The sequence below is a fragment of the Palaemon carinicauda genome, chromosome 19, assembly GCF_036898095.1.
Source record: "Palaemon carinicauda isolate YSFRI2023 chromosome 19, ASM3689809v2, whole genome shotgun sequence".
Lineage (NCBI taxonomy): Eukaryota > Metazoa > Arthropoda > Malacostraca > Decapoda > Palaemonidae > Palaemon > Palaemon carinicauda.
In genome coordinates, this window is record NC_090743.1 from 50,258,488 (window position 1) to 50,278,487 (window position 20,000).

The following is a 20,000-nucleotide window of genomic DNA, read 5'->3' on the forward strand; positions in this document are numbered from 1 at the left end:
ATTTTTTACGGAGAGGGAGAGAGAGAGAGAGAGAGAGAGAGAGAGAGAGAGAGAGAGAGAGAGAGAGAGAGAGATTTTTGTTTTACCATCTACTCTACAAAACCAATCTTTGCAAATCAAATGTATAGTTTAGAATATGACAAAATATTGCCGACTCGTTACCGAAGTTTAGGCTAACCACTGCCGACAAACGAACCCAGTCTACTCGTGAAAACCTTGAACACCCGGAGGGAAAAATAAGGCTTTTATATATACTGTACTAAACAAAAATAATGCTTTAATATACCATCATTAACACTACCATTACAATTATCATAAGGTTGGAGAAAGATAGATTGCCGAGAACGTAACCACAATTCTGTTTACCTTTTGTCAGCTGGACTTGCACAGTTAACAGTTGATTTCATTGTTGATGTGGAATTTTATCCTTAAATAGGCTATTCATTATGAAATTATGTTAATAAGATGTAATGTTAATATTGTTTTGTAACATTTATTATAAATCACCGTATTTAGGGCTACCAATATACTTAGAAAGACAATAGATTTGATACATTTTGTAGTGCTTGACTCGTAGACTTTGAACAGCTTCGCAGATACAGAAAATTTATTTTTGAAAAATAGCGATCGCAGAAAAGGGGAATCGTATAATTCCAACACGCATAATTCGGGACCCTACTGTATGTATATATGTATACATACATATATATATATATATATATATATATATATATATATATATATATATATACATATATATATATATATATATATATATATATATACACACATATATATACATATATATATATATATATATATATATATACATATATATACATATATATATCTACACACACACACACACATATATATATATATATATATATATATATATCTATATATATACATATATACTGTATATATATATATATATATATATATATATATATATATATATATATATATACTATATATATACATATATACTGTATATATATATATATATATATATATATATATATATATATATATATATATATATATATATATATATATATATCTACATATATATATTTATATATAGATGTGTTTTACATATACAAATAGTTTAGCTTATGTATTTATATAGATAAGGCTACCGTGTTTTCATATAAATAAACTGTACTGAAAGTCAAAAACAAGAATTTACCTGCCACCATAAATGACCCTTTTTGGCAGGTGTCTAATGAGGTTGGATCTCCGCCCACTTAACACCTGACCTCAGCCCAGGTAGCTGTTAAGGGAGTGTCATTGTATTCTAATTCTCTATATGTATGTTCGTACATTTACTTTCCCTATAAAATGTAAAGAAACCTCTCTCAATAAATTAGTCCTCTGAAGAAGTATCACGAAACTAGTCAGGACTTAATCGTATATTTCGTATTTTCATTTTCCCTGTGGTTCTTCTGCATCTGAGCATCACATTTTCCTGTGATTTTTATACATATACAGTATGTATATATATATATATATATATATATATATATATATATATATATATATATATATATATATATATATATATATATATATATATATATATATATATATTTCTTTTTTTTTAATAAACAGCTCCGCTCTTGTGAATTCCCATCACATGTGCCCATAGACAGGCCTCAGTCCAAAAGGAGGTCTTTGTCTGCACCATGTAGGCTCATAGCTATTAATTACCAGGCATTTGACTTTCCCCTCTTTTCCCAGGTCAGCCACAAGATATAAGCCAGGTGTGAGAACAAGGCTTTCTCATAGAGAGGAAAAAGCCCCCATAGAGAAGAAGACACTTGGTCATGATTCGCCAACACCCAGAAAAGGAAGGCGTGGTCACGGATGCCATTGGACCTCAAGCCATCTAGACTGCCCTATGAACTTGATCAGCACCAATCAAGAGGAAAAAGGGGATGGCCCAAAATTTTCACCTTCTTGGCCTAAGGCCTACATTAAGAAAAGAAGTTGGTTCCTGCCCAAGAGCGCTTGGAAACAGTTCCCGTCCAATAGAACGAGAGAGGGGAACCAGTGTCTGCTCCCCTCAGGACACAAGCCATCCCAGCTCACAAGGTTCGGACTCCGCATGAGTCGCTGAAACTCATGCGTAACTTAAGGATCCACCCTTCTCCCCCTGTGTCCACAACGGAATTTGGAGATAGTTTACGTCCCAAGTACACCTGTGCCGATGCCAAAAGATAAGTACTGTGACCTGTGAGAGGGAGAGAGTTAATAAGTGCCAAGCTGAAGATTTCAGTAATGGGAATTCTAAAGATTTTAGTAATGGGAATTCTAAAAGGAAAAAAGGGGTGATAACTTTGGGAATAATTTTCTCTTTAATCCTGTGTCAGCCATTCACATCCAAGTACATTTTTGGCAAGAGGAGGTAAATCAAACTTGTGTAAACCAAGTTATCTCATGTTTGAAAATTGTTATGGGGAAAGTGTTATAAATTAAATGTTTTTCTGTAGACTGTAAAGTGCAAATTGAGAGTTTTGTTGTTATGGCACATAGAAAGTAGTCCAAGACAATAGTGAGCATTATTTCTCTTATTATATGGTCAACCTTGTATTCTTTTTTTTTTTTTTACCATAACTATTCTTTTGACATTTATGTCCGGTAGTTTTTCATTGTATTGAGTGATTGCCTGAATGTAGAAATTAAGTGGTATAATTTTTCTTAATGCATCTAACTGTGGGTTGATTATTGCTGAAGCAAATTAAACTTGAAGTTTTGTTTTCATTTTTGACTTCAATAATTTTGTATTTATTAACTTTATAAAGTCGAAAACATTTCCCAATTTTGCATTGTCATGGTATATTTTTCTCTTTACGAATCATACAAACATTTTTTTTTGGGGGGGGAAATAAATCTAATTATGTATTAGGTTTCATAACAGAGTTTTTTTAACGTGATTAGAATAAGGAGAAAGGTTAGTCTATTCTTACATGTAACAAACCCCATATACATTAATGAGGTGCAGCTCCAAATAATATAAATCAACTCAGGAAAAACGAACCATTAATAACATTAACGGGTTCAGTCTTTTTAAAAGACATTACAGTGTCAATTAGACAATCTGGTTGATACGACGATACAGTGTCAAGTAGAGTCCGAATGATACTATATATATATATATATATATATATATATATATATATATATATATATATATATATAATGTGAGTGTACTATTACAACTGGTGAATTACGTAAATTCCCGAGCTCCGAACCTCTCCTGCTTATATTACATAAATCTGATACAACAAGAAAATACCTCGAGGTCTGAGAAAATTACGCAACTCCCAGGCGCTAATATACTGTATATGAACACTGAATATCCAAAGGTCTCTATGCATAACTCAAAACAAAAATGGGTGATTACGGCAACTATTCTAAAACCAACCTCTCACTTCGGTTCTTAGTCAGCAAATCGAGTGAAGTACAGTAGGGTCCCGAATTATCCGAGAACTTGGTCGATCAATGACCCCGCATAAATGGAAAATCGCATATTTCGAAACACACAACTAACAGAAATAATTCCATTAGGGCCATGGCAACCAACAACTTGGCTATTCAAATATGTTTACTACCCATTTCCAATACTTTTTTTTATGATATTAAATTGTTCTTGTAAATAAATCAAAACAATTAATATACTTAAAAGTTCACTTATACTTGAAAAAGGTTAAGATCGCAATCAGGATGGATGTAAATACCGTATATTTCCCGTTATAACACGACCTAAAATACGGAGAAATTCTAATTTTTCATATATATTGTATAAGACATCTGGTGAATAGCAAAACCATCACTGTAAAGACTAGCTTTTGAAAATCCAAAATTATGAAAATAAAGATTTTATACCATATGTTTCCTAAACACGCCAAAAAGCACAATAAAAATGACGACTATTATTTTGTTTACGTTTATCTCTGATCATAACGAAGAAACGAACGCATTTACACATCTGTGTATAAGTTAGTTTTTATATGATGATTTTGTTATTACCAATGTTGTTGTTCTTAATTTTTCTTAGAACTTCGAAATAAATTAAATAATGTTTTTCATAATGACGCCGCCTGAAACGGAAACCTATCATTTGCTTACTGTACGCTCCATCTTCGATCATTATAAACAAACGAACGCATTAAACACACATGATCAAAGTGATAACTAACGATATTAAAAGCATTTAATAAATATTATGTTACTACAAGTATTTTTCTTACCGTATCCATATATATTCCTAAATTTGTAGCAAAGCAAGAAAACTTTTTTCTTTTTTTTTTGGCGTTTAATCAACAATAGCAAACTGCCGCTAATGACAGAATGATAATTTACGATAATTCTAAATTGTTACGAAAGATAATTGTCTTTTCCATATCCAAAATACTTTTCCCAACTTCAGTTATAAGTCAACTTGTACCCACCTCAATCATGGAACCATCAGGAAAAAGGTAAAAGAAGAAGAAAGTCCTAAGCCGGTTTTTAAAGTCCTCGAACAATTAGATTACCGCCATAACGTTCGATGTGACAGAGATGGTGCGAGATTGGAGAAAGTAAGGAAAATTGAATCATGATTGATTTTTAATATAACACAAACTTTGTGAAACAACAGAGAGAGAGAGAGAGAGAGAGAGAGAGAGAGAGAGAGAGAGAGAGAGAGAGAGAGAGAGAGAGAGAGAGAGAGAGAGAGAGAGAGAGAGAGAGAGAGATAATGATGGTTTTAAATGTACTAAACAATAAATATGATAGGTTATAACACATTGGTGCTTATGTAATATCAACTGTATAGATGGTTCGAATAAGTTAAGAAATGGTATAAACAATATCTTGTTACTGTATTCGTACACGCATATTATTGAGAGGGGCAGGTAGACATCAGCTGATCTGATCACAGCCAAAAGTAAAACAAAAAGTCAGCAATACGTACTAGACTTTTAAAACATCCAAAATTTAAAAACATCAGTACATGTTTTCTTATAGGACAATTAACTATCTAAAGAGTAACAATTTTCTGGAATAGAATGGTGTTTCCTAAAAAATAGTGGTTTGCTGACGAAATCGGATCCCGTATTTTAAGCTATGATTGAAATGGATGTATACACAGTAAATTTTTTCTTTTCATATTTAAGGGGGCCGTCCGCCATGGGGTTTTGACATAACTTTCAGAAATCGAAAATCGTTTTATTGCTTCTATGTATGCACAAACATATCGTACATAATCCCCAGAAGTTTCAGCCAATTATTTTTACAAATAACAAAGATATAGCGGTCTTCAAATGATGTCGTCATCCTTACTGTATCGTCTGCATGACTGAGTTTGACAAAATTGTCTTTGTATGTTATATTTTTGCATATCTATAGCGATTTTTCTCTTATGTTTCGATCCATCGTACGTCTGGCAGAAATGGGAGGCATTGGTAGAGCGTAGTTGAACAAAATCTACTCCTAAGAGAACAGAAGCCAAAGTTTCCAAACACTTACAGAAGTTATAATGCATGCGTTTGTTTACTTGAAGTTCATATGTAGATTGTTTTTACAACGTCCTCGGGAACTTTATAGCAAGGCCAATATTACCTAAGGTCATAAATAGAACAAATAGTCAATAATTTTTCCAAACAATGAAGATATAGCGGTCTTTAAATGATGACGTCATCCTTACTGCGTCATCTACCTGACTGACTGACAGAATCGTAGTTTTCTCTCTCTCTCGAATTATCTAAAACTGCCATTTATACAAATATTATAATTCTCTCTCTCTCTTCAAGTTCGTATGTAGATTGTGGTTTCATAACATCCTCGGGAACTTTATAGCCATGCCAATATTACCTAAGGTCATAACAAGAACAAATAGTCTATCATTTTTCCAAACTATGATGATATAGCAGTCTTTAAATTATGACATCATCCTTACTGTCGTCTGCATGACTGAGTTCGACAGAATCGTAGCTATGTTTATTTTTGCATCTCTCTCTCTCTCGAATGATTTAAAACTGCTATTTATACAAATTCTTTAATACCAATGTTCAACTCTCTTAGAATCTAATAATGGTTTATCTATCTATCTCTCTCTCTCTCTCTCTCTCAATTTGAACTGCCATCTACAGTATATCAACCAAAAGGCTATCACTCCAAAATTACATTCATGATTCTCTCTCTCTCTCTTACTCTTATGTTTGGATATATCGTACTTCTGGCAGAAATGAAAGGAATTGTAGAGGGCAGGTTAATAAAATTACCAGCTACGATAACATCAGCAAAGTTTCCAAAGACATATAGAAATTATAATGCATGTGTTTATTTACTTGAAGTTCGTATGTAGATTGTGCTTTCCCAACGTCCTCTGGAACTTTATAGCAATGTCAATGTTACATAAAGTGATAGAAAGAACAAAAAGTAAGTGGAGAACAAGAAAAAAGAACCAAGAAAGAGGGAAACATGAATAAGAGTACAGAGCTGAAACCTGCTAACTAAAGCACTGGCAACAAGGAGAGATCGCTGGCAACTCTAACATAGGAATAGTAAACTGAGGGTTCAAATACCTCATTTAGGGTGCATTTATGTAAGAATAAACAATAAAATAAGAATAAACAATAAAAGTTATCATAATAATATTATCTTGATTTCTTTAAGAAAAGAAGCGAAAATGTGTTGCAAATCTTTGGGAGCTCATAACTCAAAAACATACTTATTCACACTTAGGTATATTTTTCTCACTTATTTCTTGTTCTATATCAGAGGGAAAGATATCATTGAAAAGAAGAATAAAAATCCCACAATTCTGTCAGACAAAATTTTGATTTTCTTTCTATATTTTTTTTCACGATTATTTTCTGTAGACGAGGAAAAAAAAATAAAAATTCATTAAAAAAAAAACAGAAAGGAAAATAAAAATTCTGTTTGACAGAATTGTTCGGTTGAGAGAGAGAGAGAGAGAGAGAGAGAGAGAGAGAGAGAGAGCGAGAGAGAGAGAGAGAGAGAGAGAGAGAGAGAGCGAGAGAGAGACTCCCTCTCTCTCAGAGAGAAGTTTTGATAATTATACCGTGTTTTATACAAAACACATCTTTGTAAAGTAAAACTATACTATTTAAAATAGGACAAAATATTGCTGACTCGCTACCGAAGTTTAGGCTATTCACTGCTGATAAACAAACCCAGCCTACATGTGAAAACCTTGAACACCCACAGGGAAAAATAAAGCGTTTATGTATACTGTACTAAATAGAAATAATGCTTTAATATGCTATCATTATTAACTCTACCATTAAAATTATCGAAAGGTTAGAGAAAGATAAAGATTACCGAGAAAGTAATCAAAGTTCTGTCTGCATTTTGTCAGCTAGACTCGCATAGTTAAAGTTGATTTCATTGTTAATGTGGAATTTTATCCTTAAAAGCTATTTATTATGAAATTATGTTAATAGATGTATGGTCAATATCGTTTTGTAATATATATTATCAAGCACCATATTTAGGGCAACCAATATACTTAAAAACACAATAGATTTGATACATTTTGTAGTGCTTGACTTGTGCAGATACAGAAAATTTATTTTTGAAAAATAGCGACCGCATAATTCGGGACCGTACTGTACTGAAATAAGTAATCATCAAAATAATACACAGTTTAAACAAACATAAATATATTCTATAGAAAATAACAATTCAAAAGCATTAACACTAACAATAAATTACTCGAAATATTAAATCTAAACTAAACCTGAGACTGATGACAAATCACTTCACAAAATAATACAAAATTGTTTCACTAGAAATTAATTTCATAAAAATACTTAATTTTGACATTTAATGAAAAGTTAATATTTTAACAAACTAATGAATAAACCATAATGAAATTTACATAAATGTAACTGTTACACTTTCGTCTTTTGGTTCACATAAGGTTACACAACAGTTAAGCAAAATTCTAATAATGCACTTCACTTTCATCCTAACAGGGCCAGTCACAAAATAATCCTCAATGTAAATTACATATAATAATCACTTCAATTTTCTTCTAAATAGATACAAAAATAATTCTATGTTTCACGAACACTGTACACTTTTGAGAGGCAACACAATTCACGTATGAGAGGAGACTTTTGAGAGAGGGTTGGCGGAACGATGGCTTTCTTAATCAGGCTGGAGTTCTCTGTCTGTCATGCCTTGCTATGACCATTATATATGCATTCTAATTCATTCTAGAACCAAATTCAACTAATACACTTCACATGGTCTGTCTAGAAGCTTGGGAGCAGGGCTTAAGGCTTCCGAAGTTGCCAACTTGGCAATATGGAAGAAGGGCACTACCGACGCATGGTGAAGGCAACCTTTTGACTAACTCCACCCACCACCTCTCGTAACATTAAATAAAAGGAGTAAATCTAACTCTGGAATCTTCCTGTATTTTCTAACCCAATGGGATACATGACGAAATCCTTCGTGTTCATACTTTGTGTGTCACACAGCATACCTACAAGTTTACATAAGGATTCGTAACAAAATTTACATGATATGAAAATTCATTAAAATAACTTAAATTTACACATATGAAACCGAATGCAAATACAATTAAAGGAATGACGAAAGTTTCATGTAATTTACATACATTACTTAATCCTACGAGTGGAACTCACCTTACGAGATGGCTATACATCTCTTAAATACACAAATAAAATACGTTAAAATAAAATACTATACTTTCATGAAGACCAACTTAGTAAGATAGCTCCCCCCAAAAGGATTATTTATTCCGGGCTTGAATCCACCAATTCAGCTCGAGATGAATAATCTGCAACCATGTTATCTTTACCTGATATATGTTTTACATTAATACAATATGGTTGCAAACATAATGAGCACCTAGTTAACCTTTGATTATTATTCTTCATTTTATTAACAAAAGTTAAAGGATTGTGATCTGAATAAACCGTAATTTCTTCTACCATGTTTCAAGTATTGTTCTCCTGTCTGGTCTTCAGCTGCTGAATCTCATCTTAATTTGTTGGACAGGAACTTGCGGTCTATTAAATTTCTTATTCCTGATCTAGATATTAATCTTTGGCACCCTTGTTCAATTAGTTCACTATGCATGTTGCATAAGATTTTTCACAATTCTGACCATCCTTTACATTCAGATCTTCCTGGACAGTTCCACCCTGTTTGTAATAATAGGCATGCAGTTAATTCTAATAGTCAGGCTTTCTCCACCTTCAGGCTCAATACTGTGTTTCTAGAAGTTTTATTCCAGCTGTGACCAAATTGTGGAATGATCTTCCTAGTTGGGTAGTTAAATTAGTAGGACTTCAAAAGTTCAAAGTTACAGCAAATGTTTCTATGTTGTACAGGCTGACATAAGTCTTTTTATAGTTACATATGAATTATCTGTTTTAATTTTGTTAATGTTTTTTAAAATATTTTATTTTAATTTTTCATTAATTCCAATATCGTTTATTTCTTTGTTTTCTTTACTTACTGGGCTATTTTTCCCTGTTGGAGCCCTTGGGCTTATATCATCTTGTTTTTTCAACTAGGGTTGTATCTTGGCTAGTAATAATAATAATATCAAACACATTAGCGATTTATTTTTTATTTCGGTAATTATATAAAATATTGTAACATATTTTTCCTTTTAGTCTAATGGATATTTCATTATCACCACCTCCTCCTACGCCTATTGACGCAAAGGGCCTTGGTTAGGTTTTGCCCGTCATCTCTATCTTGAGCTTTTAATCCAATACTTCTCCATCCATCATCTACTTTGCAATGCTTGCTTACCAGAATGCACAAAATATCACACGAGGTTGGACTGACGATAAATAGAAGTAAGACCGAGATGATGAAAACGGAGTATGCAATGGAAGATGAAATATCATTGGAAGGAGAAAGGATTAATGAGGTAGAATCATTCAAGTATTTAGGAAATATGATCTCCAAAACAGGTTCTTTAGAATTAGATTTTAGTGAAAGATTGAAAAATCAAAAATTTTTAAGTACAGTAATTTGTATTTTTCCTAACATACTTACCGAGAACTACTTTCTTAGGAGGTACCTGGAATCTCCTCTCAACCGACCAGAGTTTTGTGTAGTTTACCCAACTTCCATTTTCTGTGAGGACTACCCCAGGCGGAAGGATACGTGCCCTGAGGCTAGTCCCGAGCCAGGTCGCGTGTTAGGTTGGGTCTCGGTCCTCAGTAAGTTCCTGGATGTTAAAAATATCTAAGGGTTAGTAAGGCACTCGGGGAAGGAAGGGAGGGCCATTACCCGAAAGTAGTTTTCGGTAAGTATGTTAGGAAAAATACAAATTACTTAAAAATTTGTGATTTGTTCCGAACCACTTTCTTAGGAGACTTACACTTTAGGAGGTGGGAGTGTCTTCCTGAACTCTAGACCAAACTAATCCGGGTGGCAAGGAACCTAGGTAGGAAACTAGGTTCTAAGATATCCGGAAAACGAAACGTAGGGAAAACTACACAAAGAGCTCATGTTAGTGTCTAAGTACTCACCCTTAAAAATTCCACGATGCTGAGTCCTGTGACGAAGTTGTGAAGTCGTGTCCTGTGCAGGTTGTATCTGGGTCTATCTCCGAGGGTCGGGAAAGGAAAAGGGTCAAGGGTGAAAGGAAACGAACCTGTCTCTTGGTTTTGCTACCCACGATTGTACCTGGGGCTTCACTGTTAAATCGCTTGGAGTGCGGAGATGACTGTCCCAATAGAGAACCCGTCTAGAGATTTCCTCGAGCAATCCTTGAGGTAATGAGTTGTGAAGGTCGACTGGTTCGACCAGGTGCCTGCTCTAAGGATCTGGGACACCGCCATGATCTTTTCAAAAGCCAGAGAGGTACTTAGACCCTTAATGTCAAGGGGCCTGGGATTACTTGTCAGGGGAAGGCCCGCTTTGCTATAGGCCCAGACAATCACCTGTCTTATCCAATAGGAGATGGTATTCTTAGATACCTGCTTTTTCGTTGTACCCGTGGAGACAAAAAGGTTTTTGATACCAGGGCGGAGATTAGCCGTCCTCTCAAGGTATTTCCTCATGGCTCTGACGGGGCACAACTTCAAATCTTCTGGATTCCCTGTCCGAGGAATCGCTGGCATTGAGAAACCTTCGAACTTAGGATCCCAGACTGCTGGATTCTGTGTTTTTGCTACAAAAGAAGGGACGAACTTTAAGGAGACCTCACGCCACCCCTTCGTATGAGAGACTTCGTAGGACAACCCATGGATTTCTCCTACTCTCTTAGCCGAGGCCAAGGCCAACAAGAAGACCGTTTTGAGAGTGAGATCCCTGTCCACTATGTCCTTCAAGGGTTCGAACGGTGGCTCACTTAGCATTTTCAGTACCCTTGCCACGTCCCACTGCGGTACCCTGGAGGCTTGCGAAGGGCATGCTTGTTCGAAGCTCCTGATGAGCATAGAGATATGCCTAGAGGAGCCCAGATCAATGCCCTTCAGAAGGAAAACTTGGCCCAAGGGTGCACGGACTCCCTTGATGGCTGGTATTGACATGCCCACCCCGTATCTGAGGTGTACAAGGAAATCTGCAATATCCGGAACCGAGGCTTTTAGAGGCTTGATGTTCTTTGAGGAACACCATTTCGTGAAAGTGGCCCATTTTGCTTGGTAGACCGCCTCAGATAGCGCGACATCTTCTCAGCCGTTCCTGCCGAATATCCTTCCTTCCTCAGGAGACACTCGATAGTCTCCAAGCGTGAAAGCGAAGAGACAGAGGATTGTCGTGGAACCTTTGGAAGTGTGGCTGCCGCAGAAGGTCTGGTCTGTTGGGCAGAGGGCACGGGGGAAGATACGCTAGATCTCTTAGATCCGGGAACTACTCTCTCTCCGGCCACCAGGGCGCTACCAAAGTCATCCTTAAGTTGTGAGCTGTCCTTACTCTGTTGAGCACTTGCCTGATCAATGAGAAGGGAGGAAAAGCGTACACGTCGACATTGTCCCATTTGTGTAGAAAGGCGTCCTCCAATGCCGCCTTTGGGTCTGGGACAGGAGAACAAAATACGGGGAGTTGTGCGTTCAGTCTGGTTGCAGAGAGATTCATCACTGGCGAACCCCATTTCCGAATGATGAGCCTGGCTACTTCTGGGTGAAGAGACCACTCGGTGCCCACTACCTGGCCCATCCTGCTGAGCCCGTCAGCTAGGACATTCTTTTTGCCAGGAATGAACCTTGCTGAAATCACAATTTGTTCTGACTCGGCCCAATCCAGGATCTCCAACGCGAGATCGCACAACTCCTTCGACTTGAGACCTCCGTGTTTCTTTATGTACGCTACTACAGTGGCGTTGTCGCACATCAATGCCACTGTGTTTCCCCTTAGAAGATCTACGAACTGTAGGCACGCTTCTCGGACTGCCTTCATCTCTAGGACGTTGATGTGCTGTGCTTTCTCTTCTGCCGTCCAAGAGCCTCTTGCTGACTTGCCGAGGAGGTGTGCCCCCCACCCCTCCTTGGAGGCGTCTGTGAAGAGAAGCATCTTGGGGGGCTCGGTTGCGAAGGGCATCCCCTTGAGGGTATTCGCTCGATCCTGCCACCACTCCAGGGATTGTTTTGCCTCCGGAAGAACGGGAATTAACTTGTAGGGGGAGTCTAACTGGCTCCAGAGCCCCTTCAGGTTCCATTGGATGCTCCTGAGTCTGAGCCTCCCTTGGGGGACCAGTTTCTCTAATGATACTAGGTGACCTATCAACCTTTGCCAGTCCTTGGCTCTCCTGGGCTGTCCCGAAAGGAAGGGCCGGAGGATCTGGTCCAGGTTGTTCAACCTCTCCCCCGACGGAAAGGCTCTCACTAGGCGTGAGTCCAGCACTATCCCCAAGTAAGTCATCTTGGTGGAGGGAGACAGATGCGATTTCTCCAGGTTGATAGTGATACCCAGAACTTTGCAGAATTGTATTAGTTTCACGCCTTGATCCTTCAAAACGACCTCTGAGGAGGAAAGAAGCAACCAGTCGTCCAGATAGCAAATGAGGCAAATACCCCGCTCGTGAGCCCACACGGAGACTGTCGTGAAGATCCTTGTGAATACCTGGGGCGCTGTTGACAATCCGAAGCAGAGGGTCTTGAACTGCAGGATCTGGGTACCCCACTTCACCCGGAGAAACTTCCTGCTTGAGGGGTGGATAGGGATTTGAAAATACGCGTCCTTAAGGTCTATGGACATCATGAAGTCCCCTTCCCTCAGGGACTGCAGGACCGACTTTGGGGTGTCCATCTTGAAGTCGGTCTTGCACACAAACTTGTTGAGGGCTGACAGATCTATCACCGGTCTCCAACCCCCCGTCGCTTTCTCCACCAGAAAGAGTCGACTGTAGAAGCCTGGGCCCGGATGTAGGACCGTTTCCATCGCACCTTTTTTCAACATCGTGGATACTTCAAAGGGTCCTTGAGTGCTAGCCACTCCGCCCGGCTGGCTGGAATCAGAGGAGGCGGTTCTGCTAGGAATGGTAGTCTGTAACCCTCCTTCAACACCGTTACTGTCCAGGGTTCCGCACCGTGGTCTTTCCATGCTTGCCAAAAATGTCTGAGGCATCCCCCAACCTGAGGCTTGGGCAGGAGTAGGGGGCCTCTCACCCTATCTCCTTCTGGAGGAACGACCTGAACGCCCTCTCCTGGAAGCCGAGTAGGACGTTCTAAACGAGGCAGGTGCTGTCAGAGCTCCTCTACAGGGGGGCTGCGGTGGTTGAGCCCAGGCGGTAGATGGGGCGTCTCTCCTCATCTGGCTAGGAGAGGCTCGAGAAGTAGAGGGTCCATCCGACGTTGGCCTTCTGTAAGCGGGTCTCCTCATGGTGTGAGGTCTGGGCCCACTCACTTCCTTCCTCTTCATGACTTTCTCCATGATTTCCTCCATTTGTTTCAAGGGAAAAAGCGAGTCACCCCACACGGGCAGGCTCCTCAAAGCCCTCGCTTCTCTGTAAGGGATTTTCCGGGATAGCTTGGTCAGGACCGTATCCCTTCACATAAGGATCCAGTTGGCCGATAGGGCAAGAGACTGGAATGTCAAGAACTTCAGTGTCCTTCCCCCGGAGATGATGAGTTCTTTCAGGAGGGCTTGATTCGCTGGGTCTGTCAAGTCGTAGGTGGCCTGGATACCCACCAGTCCAACCAGGAGGCGACGTTGACCAGGTCTTTAGACATCTCCTCCATCATCGTCGCCTCTGACTGGGAGAAACAAATCGGGGCTGACGAGGCTCTGTCCTCCGGGGCACCCTGACCTAACACTTTAAGGGAGGCCTCCATCTTGCAGGCTCCCGGTCGCTGCCCCTCCGGCACATAAAATTTGCTCTGGGACCTTAGACCCTGGAGTAATTTTGAGGCACTCAGGGATTTGGGGGCTTCAGCATTGCCCGCCACAACCTTGTCCACGTGCGTACGTCCCAGAACCAAGTCCCTGGCCACAGGTAGCGCTAAGGAGGGTTTCTGCTGTACGGGGCCTCCATTAGACGATTGAGGCTGGAACGCCAGGCATCTTCGTCAGCGGGAACAGGCTCCTCGATCCTGTGATGCCTCCGTATGAGGCCTATAACCCTCCGATAGGCTGAATCCGCGGTTGGAGAACCCTCCACGTCGCCGACCGCGCCCTCCGTCTGAAGCTGAGGCGCTGTCCCGACGGGCACCTCCGTCTGTCGCTGAGGTTCTGACTCGACGGGCACCTCCGTGTGGCGGTAAGGGGCTGTGCCGACGGGCACCTCCGCACTAGGTCTCAGTCCTGGGACGGGCACCGCCGTGTCGGCGAGGGCTTCCGTCCTTAACATGTCCTTCAACAAAGAGGGTGAGGCTTCCGTGGGCTTGCCAGACGGAGGAAGCCGTGCCTGCGTATCCACAGGTCAAGTCAATTTTGCTGACTCGACGAGGCTGCCCTTCCGAAAAAGCGACTCCCTCCGGTGGACGGGTTGAGTCGGTTGTTTCGCGGCCTTACGCCTGTCTGAAGAGGTCCTTTCGTTCTGGTCCTTCCGAGGGTCAAACCTGTGGCTGGCAGAGGGTCTCCTTGGAGAACCGTCTCTGGACCGCCAACTCACAGAGCTCGGGATAGCAGCGAAGTCTGCGAGCTTCCTGCGGGGGACGAGAACCCATTCTTCTTTGGGAGACCTACTCCTCCTGTATATCTTCCTCGGGGACCTGGAACGCCTTCTACCATATCTCGACCTCGAACGGGAACGTCTGCTCCTGGATCTATCCCTCCTCCTGCGGCGCCTCCTCCTCGCTTCTCCCTCCGAAGAGAACGATGAACCTGCCGCTGAAGACTCCGACAACTCTGCATAACACGACCGAGGGGGAGGCGCATGGGGAATGGAGGTCTTCGTGATTTGCTGGGTTCCGGAGGTCGAAGGTTGTAGAAACATGTCAGGAACCGCTGAAAGAGGAGCTGGGGGAGAGTTCGGTCGCACCACATTGGGGAACCAGGAACCAAGGCCTTCTTCCATCCTCAACGGGGACCTACTTGGAGTCTTCGGGGGTCCCCATCCAAAGGGATCCGCTACCAGCAAGTCCATCTTATCTTGGGTGCCATCAGCTCCAGAGGTACCTGAAACATAGGCCCATGAAGCGGGCGAAGAGACAGGAACATTTTTACCCCACATGGGGTCATCAGACGAGACGTGCCCCCCATGCACAAGGGCAGAGTCTCCAAGATCCCACTAAAAGCACATTCAGGCCCCCAACTCCCCTGCGAAGAGTCAGCAACCCCAACATCTCAAAGATTAGACTCCTGGGGAAGAGCAATTGGCTTCTTCCCCGCAACGGACTTACCTCGTCCCCTACTCTGGGTAGGGGAAGATGGAACAGAAACATCGTCAGACTTCCCTCCTGGCGACGTCAAGGGCAAAGAGGTGCTCGCCTTCCTGGGGGATCGCTTAGCAGACTTCTTCTTTTTCGTACTAAAACGAACCCACTGGATCTCACTCCGGGCACGTGTCCGATGGCGAACACACTCTACCCCTACAGGAAGAGAAGGGAATGCGGGTCAACCTCCGGCTTGGACAAAAACGCTCCACACGACTTCCCGGCTCATAATGCACAACACAACACCGTAAGACACAGGAACGCAGGGAAAGGATAAGGAATACACTTGGGAAAGCACAAGGGAATCAAGCGAACACGCGAGAACACAAGGGAAAGTACAGGGATACCATGCGGGAGACACGTGGGACACATGAGTCGGGGACACAAAGGGTCGCACTGAGAATGGAGAGCATCGGGATGGTATCACGACGCGACCAGAGAACTTACTGAGGACCAAGACCCAACCTAACACGCGACCTGGCTCGGGACTAGCCTCAGGGCACGTATCCTTCCGCCTGGGGTAGTCCTCACAGAAAACAGAAGTAGGGTAAACTACACAAAACTCTGGTCGGTTGAGAAGAGATTTCAGGTACCTCCTAAGAAAGTAGTTCGAGGTAAGTCTCCGTGTTGGAACAAAGACAAATTACACAATGGCTGGGTTAGGTAAAATTTGGAAATCAAATCGCCTGAAATTACATATAAAAATCAGACTATATACCAGTTTAGTGAAATCGGTATTACTCTAAGGACAAGAGTCATGGTATACAACCTCCAATAGATTTGAGAACAAAGCCCTCAAAAGGATATTGGGAGTTAAATGGCAGGACAGGACTAGAAATGAAACAATAAGAGATTACTCGGGTGCAATATGTGGATGAGATCATGATGATGGATAGATGGAGATGGTTTGGGTATGCTTTTCGCACTCCCCAAGAGTGATTAATGTATATTTGTGGATGTCCTTGTGCTGAAAAAGAGAACAGCAAGAAAACCTGGAATCATCTTTCATATTTATTCTCCAATAAACCAACATTTTGGGAACCCATTCTCATCATCTGAGCTAAATACAAACTTGTTTACATTAGAAAAGTAATAAGAAAAGATTTTTGCTTAAAATGCTTGTATGGTAACAAAAATATAATAGATGCTTAGCAAAATAAAATAGTATTGAAGCTAACATATGTAAAAACCTTTACTAACATTGTATGTGAGATAGTAAAGTTGACAATGCCATAAAGGAAGAGGAAATAAAACTGCAGGGAAGTCAGAGGTAACAAAAGAAATGATTAAGAAAATGGTAAACCTAGGTAAAAGAGGGAGTGCACATTAACAGAAAAGATCTGGAATGTAGAGGAAATGCCTGGGGACTGAAAAGACAGCAAGGTGATCAAATTACATAAACAAAAAGATGTATTAAACTGTTGGAACTATAGAGGAATAAAGCTTTAGGAGCATGCATTCAAATTCCTAAACAGAATTGTAGAAGGAAGGCTGAGAGTTTATAAATACACAAGAGCATCAGTTTGGGTTTATGAAAGGAAAGAGAACAGAGGATGCCATCATTATAGTAGGACAATTAAAAAAAAAAATTCCAAGAGCAGTATCTAGAGGGTAACAGGGAAGTTTACATGTGTTTTATGGATATTGAAAAGGCATATGACAGGATACCAAAGTTAGTTTATTAGTGTTTGAGAAAGAGAGGAGTACCAGGGAAGTTGGTAATGTTAGTGAGGATATGTATGAGGGGTCAAGAACCACCATACAAACTAAATTAGGGGGAACTGAGGCCTTCCCCATGGAGGTTGGCCTCTATCAGGGATCTGTTTGAGTCCTTTCTCGTTCCACATTGTTATAGACACTGTAATCAGCATTACGGAACAACAAAGAATTATAGGAACTGATGTTTGCAGATGACTTAGTCATATAGCAGACACAAAGAAAGAATTACAAGAAAGGTTTGTAGGATGGAAAGAAAAGGGTTGAGGGTGAACATTGGAAATACAGAGCTAATGATTAGTAGTAAGGAAGGACATGAATTATTAAGCATTCTAGAGGAAGATGGTATAGTGCTAGAACAAAACAATGAGTTTAAATGGAGAGAAGTAACTGGAATTGTTTTAGACAAGAAAATCCTGCTAAATGGTGACTGCCCATTAAAACAATGTTGTTTTAGAATTACTTCAAACTCCTACTACTTTTTTTGACTAAATTTTTTAATTAAAAAATTATTCTAAAAAGAATTTTGTACATTACAAGTTGTACACTGAAATTCTTTTAGCATTTTTATTTTTCTTATAATAAACAGGTGATCATGTTCCCTACTGGGTGTGCGAAAATGTTTCCCTAGATCCGAACGTCACGAGTAGACAGGAACGTATTCCTGATTGTGACCACAAGAGAGAAAATCTTATTGCTTGTCCCAATGTAGAGACCGAGCAAAAGCACTCATGAAAAGTCTTGTTACTCTTATGAGTGTGGAGATCAATCCATGGTTCCCGTCTAAGTGTGGTAACATCTCCACGGACCCCAAGAGTCAAGAGGGCACGGAGGATTCTATTTCTAATCGTGATCACATGAGGGAATGTATTTTCACTAGTACAAGCAAGGAGAATGATCACTGGTTCCTCTCTAGCCTGGTTTTCTTTTGCACGAACACAATGGAAGCTCACATTAAGCAATCTTCTTTCTCTTCAATACCAAAGTATCTCTAGGGAGAGATCAAGGTGTTCCTTAAAAGTCTACAGTAGGAAAAGGGGAAGGTGAAGGGCAGAGGCCTTCATCTAGACAGCCGTTACGTGCGCTTGGTCCTGTATCTTGCACCAAGTTACCTTTCCTGGCTGGGCCAATCCTGGGTAATGTAAGTCTACATGGACTTCAACTTCTTCTAATCAGTACTGTCGGTAGAATTGGACAAAGAGGAGGAGGAACAGCAAGCATGCTTCTTCTCCTTACCATCTTTTTTCAGAGATGAGTCTGGATGCCCAAAAACAACATTATCACGCCGGAGGAAGACACAAGAGCTTCCTCAGTAAGGACTGGATCCCTACAATGTTGGTGTTTGACCACCATGACAAACCACTCAACTGTTGCTGATATTTGAAGTCATACTGAGCTCCTCTTCCTCTTAAGGGGTAGGATTGGAACCCTACCCTTGATTGTCTAAGAAGTTCTTTGTCTGGTCCTCGAACAACTGTTCCCCTGACTTGGTGCAAATAGCCAACTATCACTCTGGTCTCACCTTTGACCGAATGATCAAAAAAGATACCGATAGTAGAGAAAAACTTTTTAGTGAATTGGAAAGTACTGACTGGTATCCACTTGAGCACCACTAGCATAATGAAGACACCACTGATACCCTTATCACCCTACTACTGTACTACGCTCACAAACAGTAATCCTGAGGGCACTGGTCAGCAGTGGTTTCTGAACAAAGAAGCAGGTAATAAGAAAGGAAAAATCTTTCCTTGTCATGATAGGAAATGGGAAAGGGGAGTTCCAATATCCAACATTACCTTAGCCTCTGCATTCGGATCTGCTTGACCAACCTTGAAGGAACCAGTTAGTGGGAGAGTACCGCCACTCCCTTCCAAAGCAGAAAAGTAATTGCTAAGCCTGAAGGAACTAGGCAATAGGCCTTCCTATGCAATCATCCAATTCAACAACAACTTTCCTAAAGGAAACATTCAAGCAAAGAGAAAAGGGAGGGAGAGAACACTTGCATTCCATAAGGCTCACACTAAACGTTAGGTCAAGAGGTCAAGCATGCCCTGCTAACGACAAAGATTACGATCAAGCAAGAAAACAACAACCAACATTTGACTGCAATGGGAAATTCCCTACTGAAGAAGGAAATTTCCAAGTAAACCGAGTAACGCTCACAAAGAGGTTCATGGACTAAACAAACGGCACCTCAATCTTTTAAATAGTTGAAGAAACAAATCTTTCCTTACCACATGCTTACCTTCTATGCACTTCTGTTGATGAGTAAAAGCATTCACAAAACAAAACTAAACACAACTTATCACAAGAAAGAATCCAACAGTCAGAAGACCAACAATAAGTATACACATACTCTTTGCAGTCAAAGACAAAATTGAAGTGATACAGTAGGAGAGCCAGATGTCTTTCCACAACCTTAGTAGGAGAGCCATATGTCTTTCCACAACCTTGTTAAAA

At 40.3% G+C, this 20,000-nt stretch overlaps 1 protein-coding gene across 2 annotated transcripts in view; it reads right to left on the reverse strand.

The window, feature by feature from the left end:
• Nucleotides 1–20,000, reverse strand: part of Art4 (arginine methyltransferase 4) — a 188,398-nt gene that overhangs the window by 103,498 nt on the left and 64,900 nt on the right. The window lies entirely within an intron of this gene.